The sequence below is a fragment of the Lissotriton vulgaris genome, unplaced genomic scaffold (assembly GCF_964263255.1).
Source record: "Lissotriton vulgaris unplaced genomic scaffold, aLisVul1.2 SCAFFOLD_779, whole genome shotgun sequence".
NCBI lineage: Eukaryota > Metazoa > Chordata > Amphibia > Caudata > Salamandridae > Lissotriton > Lissotriton vulgaris.
Window position 1 is genome coordinate 531,720 of NW_028251431.1, and position 20,690 is coordinate 552,409.

The window sequence follows — 20,690 nt, forward strand, 5'->3', positions numbered from 1 at the left end:
TTAAGGTACTACATAATTGACACGTCCCAATTCAGAGAAGAGGAGGGGACAGGGAAGGTATGCTTCGCCGGCTAGAAACCCACTACATACTCACTCTAGACACGAAACAGCCGAATGGTTTAAATATGAGTGAGGATATGTATACGTTTTTAGAGTGATAATTATGATCATCGCTATACAAATTGCACTTTACTTCTATGTGGTCCTTATCAAAAAGAACTAGTGCTCCACCAATCCTCAATCTCTTAATGTAAATATCTTAGCAATTCCTTTTATGAACATAAAAATGTATATATGTGATTTTATAAGACGAAAGACTAATATTAGAGTATATTTTTGATATTAAATGGGTTTTAATTATTTATGCAATTTTAAGGACTTATGAATGAATTGAATGACACGAAAAAAAGGTTTTGATGTAAACAATTGTGGGAATCATTCATTACAAGTTGTAAAAAATGCAGTTTATCAGTAGAACCCATGAAATATTCGTCTTTTCTCGTATCTATCCCTTCATAGAGATATAATTGTTTACTGGCAGGGTAACATATAAATTTAAGATGATTTTTTTATTCACTTAGGGTGTCATTTTTGTGTTTATAACTGTTTGCACGATAATTATCATTTTTTAGTCTCATTTTTGATTCACGGAGATGCACTTTAATATTTCGTGAATGGATACTTAAGAAAACAACAGTTGATAAGATATGAATTGAAGGATTTAGCAAATGTATATGATGCTGTAATAGCCACAATGTATTATACATAGAATTTCATTGGCTTTACATTTATGCACTGTTTATATTTTTGTATTTTACATTCTACAATTTCCCAACCTGTATTTTACGTATCACACAAGAAAAACATGACTGTTAAATATGTTTTCTATGTCTATTCGCACATTAGCACTTTAAAAGGAGGTGCATCCCACAACACTGTTGTCATGTGATCAAGGTGATGTGGTTGCACTTTAAAGCAAAATAAAAAAAAAAGAAGCACCAAATTGGGTCTACCTCGTCTTTTGGCGTGTTCTGGCTGTCAAGTTTTCGTGGAGGAAACGAAGGACGAGTCTTTGCAGCATATGTATATATATGTATATGTATATATGTATATATATATATATGTGTATATATATATATATATATGGAAAACAACTCCTGAAGCAGTGAAAACACCAGGAACGGACCACCACAAAGGTTCTTCAAATTTTCAGTGCATTTATTAAGCCTCTCTCTCACAACATGACGCGTTTCAGCCGGGTCACCCCAGCCTTGATCACATGACGTGTCAGGAAAAACTCCACCCTTAAATACTATGATCAATGTAAAACCCTCCCATTCTTCGCATGAAAAGGGTAAGCAGACTTTTAAAAGTGCATAGTGCAAACGAGCAAAAGCAATTAGAAAAGTTCAACAATTCATTGTATACATTGCTCAACATAATATAATTATTGCTACTTAATCTAAAGACAAAACACTTAAAAAGTGATATTTTGATAAGTTTGAAAAAATCCAGGGCAAGTGCCCAAGTGCTAATCTATAAGTAGTACTATTAGTCCTGCACAATTCTGATAACAATTGATCATAGTAAAACCCAATTGTGAAAATGAAAATGTGGTTAATTACAACCCTTCATAAATAATAAATTAAAATAAATGAATGTGCGGATGCCATTTTATCAAAAATCTAGTACATGGCCAAAGAGAAGAATATCATATTAAACGTACTAATACTATACAACCTTGAAACCCTACAAAAGGAGCAATTCACAGTCAATCAGTATATATGTGTATATACAGTTAGAACATAGAATGAATAGAATTTAGGCAATTCAGTAGGATCATAATAAAGTGCTAACAATATCAACAGATCCATAATAGATTGATAACCCTCTCTCAGAAAACCTCATAATCAAACTAGAACAACCTAGAAGACCCATTAGGTAATATACAATAAAAGGTTACGTTAAAAATCTATTATTAAAAAAAGTTAATAAATTTACCCTTCAATATAAAATCTAAATTCATTTATATACACACATAAATAACATCTGTATCAGAGGAGCTTAAATTGTCATGAAATGGACATAATGTAAATATTACTTTAGAGAATATCTATTCACCTGATGTTGAGCCCAATATCAGGTATATTTCTAAAATAATATTAATTCCAAACCGATATAAAGTAATATATTCATAGAAAGTTAACCATATCCTCCCCTGTGTTCAAACCATTAGGTATCTTGGTATTTAATCTTACTATGTATTTACTCTCTAGTTGGCGGAGTTTTTTCTCCCTGTCTCCACCTCGTATTGATTTTGAAACAGAGTCAATTACATAGTATTTTAGGTCATCCAATTTGTTGTGATGTACAAGTTTAAAGTGGCGAGCAACCGGATGGATCCGAGTTCACAATTGCTCGCAAATGTTGGAGGATCCTGTTGAACACAGGAAGTTTAGTACTACCAATATATGATAGTTGACATGTACATTCCAGAACATATACCGCACAGTCGGTTTTACAGGTATAATAACCATTAATCTTATTGGGTATCCCTGAAAAGGGGTCAGTAAAGAATTGTTTATTTATACCGAACTTACAAGCACGACAAGAGAAGCATTTCACAAAACCTCTCTTGTCAGTCAACCAATTCTTTTTTTCTATCACTTCAGGACTAGTTTTCACTAGAGCGTCTCGCATAGATGGTGCTCTTCTGAAAGTGACAGTAGGCTGATTAAGTAGTTCTGGCGACAAAATGATGTCAGTATGAAGAATAGGCCAATGCCTACTCACAATTCTCCTGATATCATGTTCTTGACTACTGTAGGTAGTAATTAACCTTACTGGAGTAGGAGCAGTTATTGTAATCTGATTCTCATCCGTTAACTCACTGACCTCTGTTACAGTGAATGTATTTAATTTACCAAGGGCCCACTGTAGATCTTTGGAACTATAACCTCTCTTCAAAAATCCTTCCTTAGCTTCATGTAAACAAATGTCTAAATCTTCCTTTCTGTTACAGATCCTTTTTATACGTAAAAACTCACCATAGGGAATACTTTTTATGAGGTGCCTAGGGTGAGCACTGCTGGCATGAAGAATAGAATTACCAGCTGTTGCTTTGCGGTGTAATTTAGTGCAAATGTTGTTTTGATCAATAAATACCTCTACATCTAAAAATTCTACCATAGAATCACTGACCTTTGCCGTAAATTCCAAATTAAGGGAATTGTTATTAATCTTCCTGACAAAATCAATAGCTGATTCTTTTGTACCGCTCCATATGACGAACACGTCATCAATGAAACGCCACCATCTGATGACATGTTCTGAATAGTCATCACCATGGGTCTGCATGAGGACGTGCTTCTCCCACCAGCCCACGTGCAAGCACGCATAGCTAGGAGAGAAGCACGCCCCCATAGCCACACCCCTTAACTGATGAAACAACTCTTTATTAAAAATAAAGAAATTGTTAGTTAGACACATTTCTGTCATCTGGACTATCATTTTGTTGTGCTCATTGTAGCAGATATTTCTATCAGACAGGAAGAATTTAATAGCATTCAAGCCATCTCGATGGTTAATACTTGTATATAAGGAACAGATGTCCATCACTAACAAGTGGTAACCATCCTCCCAAGTGACATCTTTCAGTCTATCCAAAAAATGTCCTGTATCGCGAATAAATGAGGGCAAAGCAGTTACATAGTCGTGAAGAAAAAAATCAACATACTTTGACATCGATTCAAGTAAACTTCCTTGGGCCGATATAATAGGTCGTCCTGGCACTGGGGTTATCTCTTTATGGATTTTAGGGAGTAGGTACAGGGTTGGTGTAATAGGATGCTCTGTTCTTAAGAAATTATACTCATCCTTGTCAATTAAATTTTCCCTCTTCCACTTGGATAACTCTTTAAAAGTTTGATCCTTTACTTTCAAAAGGATTGGAAAGGCTACCTGCTTGTAGCATTGAACATCGCTCAATTGTTTCCTAGCCTCTTCCAAATATGCATCTCTAGGCCATAAAACAATATTGCCGCCTTTATCTGCTTTGTTGATTATGATGTTTTTTTCTTTAGTAAGTTTATCCATAAGGCGGAAATATTGTTGTTCTTTATACTGACATTTTTTATTCAGTGAAATACATTTTTTATGGAGGACTTTAAGATCACTAATTACGCAATCCCCAAAAATGTCTATCGCATCTCTTGCCATTATAGGCATGAATGTAGATGCTGGCCGAAAAGGAGTAAGGGCAGCATTAGATGTTGATATACCCATACTTTGAAGGTCTTCTTGTGTGTTCAATTCACTCTCATCATTCTCATTTGACAAACCACTTACTGTACGAAGTACAGATACATCGGCTACTTGGAAACGAGTGCTGGGCTGGTTTTCAGCATTAATCACTGTTGCTTTAACATTAGCCTTCTTTAATTTATGGAACTTGACCAGCTTCAACTTTCTGATAAACTTAAAAATGTCAATACGAGATTGCACATATTTAAAATTATTTTTTGGACAGAAAGAAAGCCCCAAAGAAAGCAACTGTAATTCTGCAGTGTTTAATTCTAGCTCAGTCATATTTATAACAGTATTGACAGATGAACGGTCTACATCATTTGACTGGCTCACAGACGTGTTCAATTTCTTTTCTTGTAGCCTCCGCGCTTTCCTCCTCTCTTTGCGCTTTTTGTTCCTTCTACAGCATTTTGCGGCTGCGCTTGGGGTGCCCATGATCTGAGGGTTTGACGCCGGTCCTCTATCATGAACCCCAATTCCTCCGAGGGAGTGAAGCTTTGGGGTTCCGAAAGGTTTAAATGTTGCTCATTTTCTCCTGAGATTGATTCTGCATTGCTTGAAACAAGACTAGATCCTGAGCTTGAAGCATTATCCGAGATAGTCCCTTGATTAATAGAGATTAACGGTGGTTGGACTTTACTATTAATTGCCACTTTTTTAACATTATCGAAGCGCTTGGCAAAGTAAAAAATACGTCCAGTCTCATAATCGCGTTTGTCCCGCGCAAACTTAGTTATTTTGTGATTCATTATAACACTCTCATGTTTGTCAAGGCGTCTCTGTATATCTTCTCTTCCTTTTTTGACCGCGTCTTTTTGGTCTAATGCATCAAGTTCTGCAATTAACAACTCTATTTCAGCCGCTATTTCCACTCTATCAATCTCAGCATATTTAACAAGCATTATAACCATATTCATGGAGCATTCTAAATTATTCGTAGCCCATTCTTTCAGCATCAAAGGATTAGGTTTGTCAAATGAAGGTGCAATTAGAACACGCAGTCCTCTAGGAACCCTTCCTGCCTCTATGTACTTTTCCAAGGACTTACGTTCCCACCACTTCGTTAGTTCATTTTTCTGTAGTTTTTCAAGTTTTTTTAGCAAGTTTTTGATATCTTTCACCTCCGTGGCTTGCACGAAGTGTTGTTGCCTGGTTCCAGAAGTTACCGGTATATTGGCAAACATAGCATCCGCACGCTCATCACGGTTCCTGAGCACGTCAGTTGTGGACGCCATAGCGCTAATATTTGGGCAAATATAAAGGTATGCACAATTCAATAATATAGCGACTTGTTTAAATAGCTTGTTCCCAGTCCAAACGATAACCTAATATTCAAATAGGTGTTCGGTAAGTAAAGTCTTGGAAAATAACAAGTAGCTAAAAGTCCTTAAATCTTCACACCCACAGCTCACAGGCAAAGGGCTCCTCTTCGCGCACAAGAGCAAACGTCTCACCTGCTCGGCAACGCAATCCGGACCTGGAATCCTCCGACGCCGTGGTCCTGATCTTCGCCAAACGCAGGCTTGCCGCTTCACCTACGTGACGCTCGGAGTTTCCTTGTTCCGCCTAGTGGGGGGCTGGAGTATTGTACCACTTCCGGGTTAAGTCCAACTATCGCGAACGATAACAGCCGCCGAAAAAACCAGCCACAAACGTGAAGAGGGTCCGTTGAACACGCCGACAGCCACTGCGTGTTGAAATCAATGGAAAACAACTCCTGAAGCAGTGAAAACACCAGGAACGGACCACCACAAAGGTTCTTCAAATTTTCAGTGCATTTATTAAGCCTCTCTCTCACAACATGACGCGTTTCAGCCGGGTCACCCCAGCCTTGATCACATGACGTGTCAGGAAAAACTCCACCCTTAAATACTATGATCAATGTAAAACCCTCCCATTCTTCGCATGAAAAGGGTAAGCAGACTTTTAAAAGTGCATAGTGCAAACGAGCAAAAGCAATTAGAAAAGTTCAACAATTCATTGTATACATTGCTCAACATAATATAATTATTGCTACTTAATCTAAAGACAAAACACTTAAAAAGTGATATATATATATATATGTATGTATATATATATATATATATATATATATATATATATATATATATATATATATATATATATATATATATATATATATATATATATATATATATATATATATATATATATATATATATATATGTATTTATTCCTCACAAAATGCCCTGCAGCTTTAGGAAGGCACAGACCGAGCAGGCAGTAATGCAGTGCCTCTTTTATGTCTATTGTTTATTTGAACACGTTTGTGATTACGAAATGTATCGTGTGATCAAGACACCGCTCCTACTCCAGCAAGGGACATTTGTTTTGACAATATATATATATATATATATATATATATATATATATATATATATATATATATATATATATTCACTGAAAAAACCATAGGTTATAGACCATATATAGTTAGGAATTAGCATTTACAAAACCTTAATTTACTCGCACAAAACCATAGAAATAGTTAGTTGCAATAACTATATATCGCGCACCCGCAATCCACTGCTGATGATGTCACATATTACATCATTCATGACATGGTCAGTGACATCACTGATGACATCACTGATGACATCATCCAGTGACTGTATGTTTCTGTAAAGCTAAAATATGTCTTACATATTGAAGAATGAGTGGATGTATAAGTGTCTGGATGAAGGATTTAGTAGGTGCATGACTGACTGTATGAGAGAGTGATTAAATGTGTCTCACTGAGTGCATTGGTTAGTGACTAAACTGTCTGAATGTGTGCATCAGTATGTATGTTGTTGTGTAAGATGCTGCATGTGTTAATCAGTACCTATATGAGTAACTATATGGGTTATTGATTGGTTGCCCAAGTATTTGTATGGGAGAACGAGTGTGTGTGTGTGGGTGTCTGGGAGGTGTGTGACTGTGCATAGATGTGTGAGCAGTTGATTCACTAGATGTATGGGTTCCTAAACTGCATGTGGAAACAGCTGTCTGGGTGGTTGACTGTGTGCATGAGTGTATTGGTGAGTGAATGGATATCTCAGTGCTACATGTCAAAGTAAGTACATATGTAAAACACAGTACATGTGAGAGTTGACATATATAAATAACTGTATAAGAGCTAGTGAATGTGTGAGTGGCTGCATGGATCATTGAAAACTTGTATCAGTGATTGTATAAGAGAGTAAATATGTGTTAGAATATGTTTGAATAAGTAAGGTGTGTATAACTGTATAGTTGATGAAATGGAGGTGTGATTGATGCTTTGCATGACTGACTAGGTGTATGAGTAACTCCATGGATGAGTGACAATCTGTGAATGTCTGTTTACTATGAGTGTATCTAAGGTTATATTAGAGTCTGAAGAGGTTAATCGTATTATCACATGATTGATGTCATCAGTGATGTTGTCTGTGATGTCATTTGAGTTGTCATCAGTGATGTCATCAGTGATGTCATTTGAGATGTCATCAGTGATGTCATCAGTGATGTCACTGACCATGTCATGAATGATGTAATATGTGACATCATCAGCAGTGGATTGTGGGTGCGCGATATATAGTTATTGCAACTAACTATATATGCGAATTTCTATGGTTTTGTGCGAGTAAATTAAGGTTTTGTAAATGCTAATTCCTAACTATATATGGTCTATAACCTATGGTTTTTTCAGTGAATTTCAATGGTTTTTTAATAGCAAATATGAAAAGCTGTAAAATGTCAAGTACGTGGTAGGTAAAAACATTTTCGTATTTATGCACGCTGATGTGCTTTGAACGCTGCCCCCCTCTCCTCTTTTCTTTTAGGAGTATTCTCTCTTTGCAGATAGTGAAGGGTAGGTAACGTAAGTCTTTGCCCCCGTTGTAACCCGTCGTAGGAGAGATAAAGTGTCACCATTAAGAAAGGGTAGTATTTAATTTTGCATATCAATTATGTTTAACCTTTTAGACATATGATATGCTAGCTTGAACTTATGCTTTACATTTGAAGCCGAATTCAACAGCTTAAGTAAGTAGGTTTTCGTAGTTGTAACTTTAAAAGGTGATCTAGCAAGCTGTAAAGATTTTCTAAAACAGTGGAGCGTATTTAGTTTTTTAATGTACATGTTTATGAAAAGATTACACAAATGAAACATTTGTGAGTTTTAAATTTCCGGAGAAGTATAATTCACCAATAGTTTTCTCTGTAGATGTTTTTCCATTAACAATCCCAGTTCCATCACCCGCCCAGGATATCACTACTGTTCCCCATGTCATAAAACCTTAGGATGTTCAATAACTGAAACAGCTACTTAAGAAACACAAGGAAATCCCTAACGCATCTGCATTCTCGGAAGAGGTTAACACAGATGACATCTTAAGGAACAAAGAAAGACAAATTAAGGATGAGGAAGTTGTCACTTTAGTTTTTTCATCAGCTAGCGACAGCAACAAACACATTGTAATGGAGATTAGAGAGGCTACGGATGGGTGAATAAATTATCAAAAGAAATAGCGACTCCCCCCTTTAGCAGATTAGCTAAATCTTTGCGTAATTTGGGCATAAAAGTTATATTATTGGAAGTAGATGGTTATAGTTTTGGTTCTGGTCCGCTACTGACGCCGCCTCATGGGCCAACGGATTTTCTTCGCTTTTTATAGCCCAAAGCCGCATAACAGGTCATGTGACTTGTTTATAAAACTTTTCATTGGTTCATTTTACTTTTGGTTTCCTAATGATGGAAGGCTTGATCATATGACCTAAAAATAAAACTTTTCATTGCATTAAAACATTTTTTTTTTCCCAAACGATGAAAGACCCACCTTTTTTTTTCTCACTCAGCAATCAAAAAAGGTTCCGTTAGATGACAACAGAGGGGACAGGCAACAAGAACCATCACTCAAAAAAGGGGAGGGCAAGTTCTTCCCTACCGGGTCACGTTGGGGCTCCACCGGAACTCATCGAATTGATAGTCTACAGTGTTTCTGGATGTTTCAGACTGAAGCTGGCGTCAGCATGAGAGCACCACCATCTCGTAGCTCCTTCGTGGCCATTCCGCAAGCAATCATGGCAGCCGCTCCCCACCGGAAGCCTGCGGGAGTCGGGGGCCCCCAAGACTTTTGTAGAATCTTCAAGGCTGAGGGGACGCTTTCGAGAATGGAGCCCAAGCCCTAGCAGACAAGCGTCCGAGTTCCAAGGTGTCCCAGGGCCATTTTAGTGGACCACGCCCAAATCCGAAGAGCCGGCCGCCATTTTAAGAGTCCTGTGGCAGCCGCCTATCGCTGCACCGCAAGAGTGGGAGCAACTCAACTACATGGTGAGCGAGACGCTGTAGCCGCAAGAGCGGGCGGTAAACAGCTGAATGGCGGAAAAAGCACAGTGTAGCAAAAGTGGGCGGAATGGCAACTGAAACGGTAAAGAGGCGCCCCACTACAGCAGACGAGCCTCCACCTGGGGAGGCCCATTCACGCCGCCTTCCCCCCCCCCCTCCCGGGGCGCCACACGCCGTTTTTCGGAGCAGCATTGTAGGATACCAAAACCAGTGCTGCAACTTACTGGACATCACCTGGGTGCCGTCCAGATCTCAGCGCGTTCTGCTGCCTTGGGACTACTTGCACAACAGACCGCTACTGACGAGGCACAGTGTAGCAAAAGCGGGCGGAAAACCGCTGAATGGCAAGTGAAACGCTAGAATAACACTAGAATAACCTCTGGAATAATTGTCGCTCAGAAGAACAACACACAAAACTCTGTAGTGTCTGAGGAAAGTAAAACAGAAAAGGGCACTGTAGTTTCAGACACACTTAACACTAATGACTTAACAAAGATATTGTCTGTCTATGAAGAAGCTGTCATGTTCACAGAATTGACAAAGAAGTGTGCAGACACCAATGCTATTAAGAAACACAAGGAAATCCCTAACGCATCTGCATTCTCGGAAGAGGTTGACACAGATGACATCTTAAGGAACAAAGAAAGACAAATTAAGGATGAGGAAGTTGTCACTTTAGTTTTTTCATCAGCTAGCGACAGCAACAAACACATTGTAATGGAGATTAGAGAGGCTATGGATGGGTGAATAAATTATCAAAAGAAATGGCGACTCCCCCCTTTAGCAGATTAGCTAAATCTTTGCGTAATTTGGGCATAAAAGTTATATTATTGGAAGTAGATAGTTATAGTTCTGGTTAATTTCCATTCAGAGTGTCCTACACAGCACCACTCTAGGTAAACACTACTTTATGTAAAACCTGGGACATAGCACTCATTGGAATGTTTGTGATATTTCCTGTTAAGTTGCATCATAAGTTATTTTAACCATTCCATATAAAGTCATGCATAAAAATGAATACACAGACACAAATAACATGTGTTTCCAAAAACAAAATACAGATTTCGGCCTTATTTATTGCCTCTAGTTTTCAAAGGCAAATTTCTGTGGAAAACAAGCACAATAAGGGTTGCCTTTCCTTAAACCTTTGTTTTTAAAAAAAAATTGGAAGAAACAAAAAGTCTTCCCTTCCATAAATAACCCAAGACTTTTATTTTGTTATGGCAAGGGAACGAAATAGAGAATAAACTATAGTTGGTCACCATGGGGTTTAAAGAAGAGATGGTTCTTCACCAGATTAGATATTTACCCAGACCCTCATTCTCCAATGTGATGAACTAGGCTAAAATTCTTCTGGTACCTGCACCCTGTCACAGAATATCACCCCAAAACATGGAAGCGCCCAAACACCAGATTGAGTTGAACCCCACAGTAAGCCTTATTTCTTCAGGGCCTCAGAATTTCTTTTGCTTTGCTCATGGAAATTGTGGGATATAGGAGAGATAAGGTGTCACCATTAAGAAAGGGTAGTATTTAAATTTGCATATCAATTATGTTTAACCTTTTAGACATATGATATGCTAGCTTGAACTTATGCTTTACATTTGAAGCCGAATTCAACAGCTTAAGTAAGTAGGTTTTCGTAGTTGTAACTTTAAAGGGTGATCTAGCAAGCTGTAAAGATTTTCTAAAACAGTGGAGCGTATTTAGTTTTTTAATGTACATGTTTATGAAACGATTACACAAATGAAACATTTGTGAGTTTTAAATTTCCGGAGAAGTATAATTCACCAATAGTTTTCTCTGTAGAGGTTTTTCCATTAACAATCCCAGTTCCATCACCCGCCCAGGATATCACTACTGTTCCCCATGTCATAAAACCTTAGGATGTTCAATAACTGAAACAGCTAATATGGGTTTACTTACAGGGGACATCTTTTGTTCTGTTTTGTAAAGTAAAACTATTGTGAACGAAAGTATTATACACAGTAAGTGTTTAATATAGCATTTGTCAGTCATTGGTTAAGCAGCTAGGACCTGTTCACTCTTGACACCCCAGGTGCTGTGTATGTTGCACTATATTTAAAAAAAAAAATGTTTAAGGTGTTTACTGTTTTTGTTGCGATGTATATATTTATAAGTTATTAAAGTGTTATAATCCTACTACTTTGCTGGAGTGCTATATATTTTTAATGTGACACATAATTGTGAAGACTTTGATGTACAAAAAGGCATCCCTGGAATCTTCCGCTTCAGGCTCGGTCCCACACACCCTCACAGTGAGAATCCCCTCCCCAATCACAATACAGAATGGTTATCAGATTGTAGGAATGCGTGTAGTGTGACGGATCTCATCGGGTGGGGGCCTTGATCTACTGTAACTCCTTTGAAGAGGGGTGATTCTTTACAGTTGAGGCCATAAATTACATCCGCAGGGCTACGTGATAGCCTGGGACCGGCCTGGACAATCACACACAAAGGAAGAGGAATGTCAGAGGGTGCGGTAGTGAATAGGGTGAAAGGGTGGTGTCGGGCGTGCACAGGGTGTGATTCTCAGGGAAGAGCAGCGCAGATGGGGGGAGGTTTATGGCCCATGCATAAGACAGAGAGCGGGGGTGACCAGTGCGTGGGGGAGATGCTTGCGAGGGTGGGGAGCCATGCTGACGATCGGCAGCGTGCAGAGAGTGGGTCTGGTCAAGGCATCTAAAATGGCTGCCGTGCACGACAAAAGTGTAACATTGGAAAAAAAGCAAGATGGTGCAGACAATGTTTATCAATACGAATTAATTTATAACAATTATTTTTAACAATATATTTACTCGCAGTGACAAAATGGCGGTCAACACTTCCTGATTTCCTTCGAATCGAACGTTAACAGACGTCACGATCGGCGGCGTGCAGAGAGTGGGTCTGGTCAAGGCATCTAAAATGGCTGCCGTGCACGACAAAAGTGTGGCATTGGAAAAAAAGCAAGATGGCGCAGACAATGTTTATGAATACGGATTAATTTATAACAATTATTTTTAACAATATATTTACTCGCAGTGTCAAAATGGTGGTCAACACTTCCTGATTTCCTTCGAATCGAACGTTAACAGACGTCACGCAGCAAAAAAAAAAAAAAAACGCTCACGCGCAGCCGCTGGAAGACAAGTATCAACATATATGAGCCTCCTCAGCCACCCTCAGAAAACATAGGGGGTCAGGATACGTCTCCCGTACCCCCTTATACCCATTTCACACATAGTTTTTCCTCCATCTTGTAATTTAATTAAAACGAAACACAAAATGGCGAATTCCCGTTTCGCTACCTGGTCGCGACCCGGTTCGCGAACCGGAAAGCGCTTCTACCGCAAAAAAATCAATATTTTTTATTTGCCCCACGGGACCCTTTAATAACCCCAACATCATTCCTAGGGGGTCAAGAAGGGTCTACCTTGCCCACTTTCATTAAATTCGCCCTTCGTTTTTCTCCTCTTCTTGTCTCTCGATCCTACCGAGAGACAAGATGGCGGCCGCTACAGACTGTTTAGAATGTTGACAGACGCGGGAGAGCCAATCAGCTTCGCTTCGCAAAGCTCCGTTACGCGAAAAGTACGCGAACTGGAGCGCTATCCGGGACGCTGTCACAGATATATAAATTTTTTAAAACGTTAATTTCTCAAAATCCACTGGAGCACATATATTGAGACCCAGCAAAGGCACATCGGGCTACCAGTCCCTACAATTTTGCCAAGTTTCGTGCAAATCCATTCAGCCGTTCGAGCTAAAAGTGAGGCCAAACGCCCTATGGAAAACTCAATGTTAAAAATGCGTTTTGGGACCCCCCTTTTTTCTCGGCCCCTCCCTTTGCGAACCCCCCCCAAATTTTCAGGGGCTGCTCAGAAACAAAATGTGCCATTTTCCTGAAAATTTCAGCCGATTCCGTCCACAAACGCCAACGTTATTAGACATAGAATTTTCAAAAGTTACATAGAGAAAAAATCCTAACTATATATACCTACTGGCGACTGCCAGTAGGTAATATATATGTTTATATAATAAATTAGTATCTGGTTTCCATAGGATAAGTGTTTTTTTACTTGCCTATAACGTTGGTGCCGTTTTGCGAATCTTCACGCAAATTTCACAAAAATATGCCCTTCTGATTCTAGTTGTGCATGGAAGGTTTCGGGGTGATTTGGCAGGGGGGGCTGAGAAAAAGGGAGGGGGTAAAAAAAAGCACGATTCCCATGTTAAATTCCAAAGGGATTTTAGACATGACTACATCCTGAAAGAAATTACACAAAATTTGGCAGAAAGGTAGCTTTTGGTCCAGGAAGAGCCCTTTTTGTTAATTTGTGTAAATCCATTCAGTAGTTTTCAAGATATTTAAGTGAAGACTTCGCGAATACTCCCGATCTTGTGGAGTGATCTGATCGGCTGCTAACACTTCAACGAGGAAATGTTGGCAGCCATTTTGCATCTCGGCCTCAGCCGAGTCCCCCTAAAAAAGTGAAACATTACGAAACGAGGGCAGGAATTCCCTGACCCTGTAGCACTGGTGCTGTTGTCCCCCAGGGACCCCGCTAGGGCAAAAAAGCATTTTTGTTTTCATTTTTGCTGCAAAATCATGAGTATTCGTGAATTCACAGCAAAAAATTAAAACAAGCACTGTCTCCAGTGCTTGTTCTTTTTTAAGCGCCCAGGTGGGCAAGGCCCCTGGGCATTATTCAATTAAATTATTAAATTAAAGCGGAAGGTCCGCAAGTAGCCCCCTCCCCAAGGGTAGTTTTACCCCAGGGGCCAGCACCTCTTCTGGCTTTATTTTAATGACGGGTGGGCCACACAGCCCTCCTACCCAGGCCTTTAAAAGCCCCATGGACTGTGAACTCCCCACGGCAGAAGCCTAGAACTAAGGGGAGGGCCATATTTGGCCCTGGGACCACCCCCTCTCCAGGGCATTTGTTAAATAAAAGTGGGACGGGACATGCGGCCCCGCTACCTGGCTGTTTTTGGTCCCAGGGACCACCACCTCCCTTGGGCGGCCCAGTAGAAAGGAGTGGGGTCCCTTTGCCCTCCTCTTGGAACCTTTATTGGCCCTGGAAACTGCCACAAACACGGGTGGCTCCCTATGACCCGAGGGGGCCAACGCCAGGCATAGCTGTTTGCTCTCGCTTGGCAGGAGCTTTGAAAGTTCCTGCTAAGCGAGTGCAAACAGTAAGTCCACTTCCAGCTGAATGGAGCAGAAAAACTGCCCCTCCCGCTGGCAGCAAACTTCTCATCTGTGTTCCTGCACACTGTGAAGTGGGCAAGAAAACAGACGAGAGATTTGATCCTGCACGTAGGGAGCGGCATTTTTCTGCTCCCTGCGTTCAGGAGCAATGCTTGCTCCCGCAGGAGGTGGAGAGTCTGCAGTGACCGCTAGGGCATTGAGACGCCCCTATGGTCCCCAAAGTTGCACATTGGGTGCCCTGGGTAGGCTCAGAACACCCAGGATCAGGGTGGGTGGGCCTCGGGGTATTGGACATCCAGGGCCAAAATCGGTCTGGGAAGGGTGGCACACAGCCCCATACCCCTTATATTAAGGACAAATGTTCCTAACTTCCTGGGCTTGGGGAAGGCAAAGCAAGTGTTTTTTCTCAGCAGTTCGACATAGAAAGATGATCTTAAATCCTTCTTGGAGGTGAATGTATTGTTGATCCATTGGAATGCAATCTGTAGTGACTGTGACAAGTTTGTCCTTTGTTGGCCTCTCCTGGTGAGAGGAGAATCAATGGTTCTTTCTTTCAATTATTACGAGTATATAAATGTACAAAATCATCTGGAAAGTATATTCGTTTGGTCCTGCCCAGTCCACTTTAGTACAATGTAAAAGTCTTCCTGCCTTTTGACTGTATGATGGACAAATTATCTAAACCCCCCTCAGCGTTTCCCAACAAATTTGGTGACATGATCTTGATGCAGAAGAATATGAGGACATCTCCACCAAACAAAGAAGCACTCACTTCATATAGTAAAGAGCAAGTGCCCTTGTTTGAAGGAGATTTACCTCTTTGTAGTCTTGTTGTCTTCTCTATAGAATGATTCATCTTAGCACAAATTTCTGGATAAAAACGCATAAGGAACAATCACATTGCCAAATGTACGCAAGGTCACTGGAGACATTTCCAGGTGGCCCATTACATAGATGTAGTGTAAAATAACACTGGACATTTGCCCAATGATGTAGCACTTAGTCATTAACCAGTAAAAAGTACTACAGTTGGGTAGACTTTTTGTGCAAAACTGAGGACTCTTGCTGGATAAAGGGGCAGGGCAGGTTCAGTTCTGTTGCAGTCACAGACATAGCAGCTATTGACACACAGACACTTAGAAACCCACTGTCATACCCATTCCACCACTCTCACATCCAGTCATGGGCCCACACAGCTACTTGCACATACCCTTACAGTCACATTCCCACTCCCACTCCCACACTAACAAAACCACTCACAGACCTATAGAGCCACTCACAAACCCACTAACCAACCCATAGAGTTACTAGCACACCCACTCACCAACTTATTTAGCCACTCACACACCCACTCACAGAACCATGCAGCCACTCACACACTACTTACACACTGACTCACACAATTGTTCAGCCACGCACATGCCCAGTCACACACCCATACAGTCACTTACACACCAACTCAAAAACCCACAAAACCACTAACACACCAACCCACAGACACATACAACCACTTACTGTGTGAGTGGCTGTATGGGTGAGTGAGTAGGTCTGTTAGTAGCTGTGTGGGTGAGTTAGAGGCTGTATGTGTGGCTGCATGGGTGACTGACTAGTTGTGTGAGTGGCTGTATGAGTGAGAGAGTGGGCATGTATCAGTAGTTCTAAGGTTCTGTGAATGGTTATGTGAGGGGCTGTGTGGGTGTGTGAGTGGATGTTTTGGAGACTGTATGGGAGTGTTTATGGGTGTGTGAATGGTACTGTGGATGATGTAATGAGTGACGTTATTTGAGATGTCATCAATGATGTCACTGACCATGTCATTAGTGATTCAATAAGCAGTGCATTGCAGGGGCATAAGTTATAGGAACCTCAGGTAACTATAACTGCTGAATTTCACTGGTTTTTGTGCAAGTGAAATCAGAGCCTAACTATAACGTCCCTGTAATAATCATGTGCCTCGATTGCTTAAAAATAAATAAATAAAAACAACATTTGCAATGTAATAGCTCTTGTGTTACTGAAATTTTGATCTACTGGCGTTGCATTATTATTAGCAGTGCCAAAAGCACAAACTTTCTGTAATGCAATACATATTGCATTGCAAATGCTTGTTATTGCTCTGGGTGAGAGTTGGTTTGGAGTGGGGCACACCGTGCGCTTCCTTTTAGGTGACAATACAGTTTTCTTTTGCTTTGTGCGCCGGGCGTCACTAAGAGGAAGGCAATGTATACTGATAAGTGACAACTCTGGGCTATAAATGTAACCTCAGCAGGGGTCCGAGGTTGGGGGCACCTGGATGCAGGGGAGTTAACTCCACCCTGCCCATCTTTCACTAAGGTTACTCAGAAGAATTGGTAGGATTTCTGTGTGTACCGCTCGATCCAGAGAGAATTGGTGCAGAAAACACAATCCATTTATTTAATGTTTAAGTGACCAATTACCTTTTCTTGCTCTCTCATTGGCCGGGTGGAGAACGTATCTCCCCCCACCTTAGGGTCTGAGCATGTTTCCTTGTCTTGGTTTTGCTGAATCTTGATGCCGATTCCAAAGGGGAGCTCTTCAAGCCCTGGAAACCGAAGCCCAAAAAACCCTCCAGAAAACCGGAGAGAGACAGCTTGACTCATTCAAAACAGGGATGTGAGATCCACACTCGCCCTCCAATCACACCCAGCCCCCCAAGTTTGCCTACACATTCATACTACTCCATTAAGCACTTTGCGATGTACTGTCTCATGTGTAGGTGCTACCCAATCCAAGGGGCATGTCTAAACACACAGGAGAAAGTGATGGCGGATTTAAGAATTTGCTCGATAAAGAAAAAGAAAGGATAAAAATATCCCCCTTGTTCCTTGTTTCAGCTGCAGTCTAGCTCCCATTATAGTAATAACCCTTTTAGGTGTTTGCCAATAGCGTAATAACACCTGGCGGCTGGAGTATGTTTGACTTTTGGGTCACGTGGCCTTGTGTAAGCATAAAGTAATGAAATAGAAAAACAAGCAAAACAACAGTGGAGGGTGCCTGCGAGCAGTTCTGTGGGAGGGATGAGGGAGAGATAAGCACATACAGAAGTGCCAAAAGTGGTCACTTAAAGGAAGTAATTTCAAAGTATAAGGCGCAGCGGCCGGCCCTGAAACAGCATAGCGCTTGCAGGAGTGCTGCGGTGCTTAAAGAGAAAGCAAGTAATGTAAAAATATTACGAAACATAAAGCGCTGTGACCCGCCCCGAAGTGGGGAGTGAGGAATATCTTTCAAAGATAAATTGCAGCGTCCATAGCCAGGAGCTGGGCTGTGACAGAAAAAAAGTGCGGGTTGGGGAGAGCCTGTCATGCCTGCAGCAGCAGCTAGGAGAAAGACATTTAAGAAAATAGTGCTCAAAGCCACAAATGAAACATACTGAGTAACAAGACATGTAATAGGGGCATTCCTTATGGGAGGTGACAACAGAAGAAAAGGATGTACTATGGAGGGACTGCTGAACAAATTAACCAATGAAAAGAAACCATTTCAACAAGACAGTCAAAGGAGGCAATGAAATACCCGGGCGGGAAATGGGAAGAGCTTAATGCCCATATCCTGAACACAGCATGTCTTGAAGAGACAGTGCAAGTGCTGTCAAGGCAAGACCTAAAAAGGGAGGGAGGCACACAGGCCCCCCAGCCTTGGGCTTATTATTGCCCTGGGGACTACCACCTCCTCAAAGCTTTTTCAGAAATGAATGCTGGGAAGCCCTGTCTGGCCTCCGCTTTGCCCCACGGACCACCATCTCCCTGGGGTTTATTTATTTTATTTCATGGTGGGCTCTCAGACCTCCCTAGCCCTGTGGACTGCCACCTCCACAGGGCTTGCGGCTTAACATATAAACAAGGTGGGGATTGTGTGAACCCCCAGCAGCCCCAGGGGCCACCACCTCCCTGTGTTTTAATGATAAATAATGAGGGGGTCACATTGATCCCCCTGTAGCACTGGGAACTGTCACCTCCCCGGGGCTTTTGTAAAATGTATTGAGGGGGCCTTGCGGCATCCCCCCACAACCCCATGGATCACCACCTCCCCAGGGCAAAATTCAAGAAAGGAAGGTGCCACAAGGCCTTCCCTACTGGAGCCATAGATGGCCCTGGGGACCGCCACCCCCACAGGGCCCCCTCCTGCTACGTCCCAGGGTGCCCACTCCCGGGACATAGCTGTTTGCTATGGCTTGGCCGGAGCTTTACCCCTCCCGCCAAGCAATAGCAAACTGTGCTTCACGTCCACCAGGCAAGAGGATACAAAATACTCATGATTGGTATAAGCAGAGAAAAATTGCTTTCACAGAGAGGGACCTGCATGTTAGCAGCTCCCTCTCTGTGAAAACAATACCAGCTTCTGCAGGAGGAGCAGGCAGGGACGGTGGTGGGCCTGAGACTCTACCCTCGATGCCCAGTCAGTGCTCTGGGTGGAACCAGCCACCCACAATAGATGCTAGGCCCTGGGAGATGGGGGTCCCTGGGGCTCAAATCGGCACAAGGAATGGGCCACATGGTCCCCCTCCCCTAATAAATAGGGAAAAAAAGGTCTGACGCAAAGTCGGCGGTGGCCCTGTCCCCTTTCGCCACCACTCTGCAAACATGACTACTAGTTAAAAAGCATGAACATTCACTTAAAAGATCAAAGTTTACATGGAGGTTATAATTAGGAAATAGAATTTGAAACCTTAGAAAATGACTTAAAAAAGCAATGGTTACAGGGACGTTAAAGTTAGAATATAGAGAAAAAAATATCTTGGAAATTCACTGAAAAAAACAAAGGTTACAGGGATGTTATAGTTAGGCTCAGATTTCAGATCACTAACATAATTTGAGATGTTATCAGTGATGTCATGAGTGATATCACTGACCATGTCACGGGTAATGTAATATATGAGGTCATAAGCAGTGCATTGTGGGCCGGGAAGTTATAGGTAGGTCAGGTAACTATAACTGCTGAATTTCACAGATTTTTTACAAGTGAACTCTGAGCCTAACTATAACGTCCCTGTAACCTTTGGTTTTTTAGTGAATATATATGTATATATATTTTGCACACAGCTTCTTTTCACATAGCCGGTTTGCACATAGTCTCCTTGCACACAACTCTTTTGCATATTGCTATGTTTTGCACACAACTACTTAGCACATTTACCTTTGAACAATTTTGCACAAATGTGAAGGATGTATAGGCGTGATGTTGCACAGAATGTGACTTGTTATTATGACAATGAAAAAGTTTTGATTTCTCAAAACATATTTATAATTAAAATGTTGTGTACAATGAGGGTGAAATTGAAATACACTTAGAAAGAGATACAGCGGACTTCACAAATTGAGTCTTTCTGTTCTTTTGAAGGAACTTTGAGTTGCTTGTCAGTTTAAGAAACTTTGAAAAAATGGTGTGTAAAAAAAAGAACAAGATGGCGATTGCTCTTTGTTGTGAGAAAGGTCACCTGTACGGCCGAAACGAGTTGCCTTGGAAGCTTAACGTTGCCACAGTAAAAACAATGTATCGCGAACCCGAGTGTGCAGAAGCCTGTTTCTGATTCACGGGATGGCCATTTGGAATATGTATATATATATCTTTCTTTTTCACAAAAGGAGATGACTCTGCACTCCCGGTGGCAATTGTCAACATCAATTTATTTAAACAACAGCCTTCTCACGTAGAAACCCACATGCGTTTTCGAAATTAGTCTTTTTCAAGTGGGTGTGACCTGCAATAGTGCTGATTACCATACTTTATATGCTTACAGGCATTGTGGAACTTGTAGTGCTGTGATGTTAACTCCAGCATAGTACCTTTAATCTCTCTCCGCTGGTCTCAATATTAATTGTT